Below are 1,888 nucleotides of genomic sequence, written 5' to 3'. Positions count from 1 at the left end.
ATATATATAGGACTTTGTCCTATTCACTTAAAGAAAATAAAAACACTTTAAAATGATTTTCTTCTTATAAGTGTGAAAATAAAATCAAAGACAAAGAAAAAAACAATAGAAAAGTTTTTTTTTCACCAGGGTTACCTCTACAGGACAAACACAGTGATATTAGAGAAGTGAAATCAAGTTTAAATGTTTTACAGAAAATGTGCAATAATTTCAACAAATTTAGGCAGGTGCATAAATTTGGGCACCGTTTTCATTTTATTGATTTCAAAACCTTTAGAACTAATTATTGGAACTCAAATTTAGTTTGGTAAGTTTAGCGACCCTTGGCCTCCATACACAGGTGACTCCAATTATGAGAAACGGTATTTAAGGAGGGCAATAGTAAGTTTTTCTCCTCTTTGCATCTTCTCTGAAGAGTGGCAGCATGGGAGTTTGAAAACAACTTTCAAATGACCTGAAAACAAAGATTGTTCAGCGTCATAGTTTAGGGGAAGGATTACAGAAAGCTATCTCAGAGATTTCATCTTTCAGTCTCCACTGTGAGAAACATTGTAAGAAAATGGAAGACCACAGGCACAGTTCAAGTGCAGGCTCCAAGTGGCAGACAAAGAAAAATCTGGAATAAACAGAAGCGAAAGATGTTAACAGTCAGAGTCAACCCACAGACCAGCACCAAAAACCTACAACCAGTAGCGTGCACAGACATTTTCGGGGGCAGGTGCTCAAATGGAAAAAGAGGGCACCTTGTCCGGCGTACGGAATCAGCAGCTGTCCTAATAATGTGACATTACAGACACACCTTGTACATTGTGCATTTTTATCTATTTTAAATCAGATATTGTCTGTCTGTTGCAGATGTTTAATATTCAACACTCTACAGGTTGGTTTCTGTAACAAACTGGCAACAACAGAACAAAAACTAGTAATGACAATTTTTGTAGTGTTTAAAAAATAACTATAATCAAGTTTATTTTCACAAAATTACTAATGGCTTTTTTGTTCTTTGGAGGATCTTCCTTCAATCTCTCCATCTCTCCACAAAATCTACTAAGGCCTTCATGCAGAGGAACAAGTAGAACGTTCTGGAATGGCCATCTCAGTCCCCAGACCTGAATATTATTGAAAATCTGTGGTGTCACTTAAAGAGAGCTGTCCATGCTCAGAAACCATCAAACCTGAATGAACTAGAGATGTTTTGTAATGAAGAATGGTCTAAAATACCTTCAGTCCAGTCCTTACTCACTCATATCAGTCTACCTGCAATGTGGCCTTGGTCCGTCGATCTCCTAGTGGTCACTGTGACAACGGCAACTGTTAACGCTGGATTTATTGAAACTAGACAGAAATACGTGGTCCAAGAATGAAGGTATTCCGTGAGATGATCAGCTGAGTTTTATTGCAATAGCAAGAAACACAGATAACAACCTGGCCTGTCTCTGTACCTCTGCTTCTCTCTGTCACTGTCTCTCCACACTACTGTTGAACACTGTGTCTCGAGAGGCCTCATAAATATATTAACAAACACCATTCTGTCATCTTAGCAAGATTTGATACAAGGTCAATGGAAAACACAACAAAGATAAACACAAGTGATATCTAAGAATGACTGTTGTTAGCAAATGTTGTTCTGACTTTAATCATTCTGTCTGCAGATGAGCAGCATGTCATGAAAACCTAGGTCATTAAAGAATGTCATGAATTACTTGCCTAAACATAAAAGTAGTAGTTCTATTACAGCCACAATCCAGACTCTCATTAGAAGCTATAGGAAGTTTTTAGAGGCTGTTACTTCTGTGAAAGGAGGAGCTACTAAATATTGAGGTAATGTTTTTTTGGTGGCCAAATTTATGCACCTGCCTAATTTTGTTTAAACAATTATTGCACACTT

The sequence above is a fragment of the Austrofundulus limnaeus genome, unplaced genomic scaffold (assembly GCF_001266775.1).
Source record: "Austrofundulus limnaeus strain Quisiro unplaced genomic scaffold, Austrofundulus_limnaeus-1.0 Scaffold667, whole genome shotgun sequence".
Lineage (NCBI taxonomy): Eukaryota > Metazoa > Chordata > Actinopteri > Cyprinodontiformes > Rivulidae > Austrofundulus > Austrofundulus limnaeus.
This window is presented reverse-complemented; position numbering follows the sequence as displayed.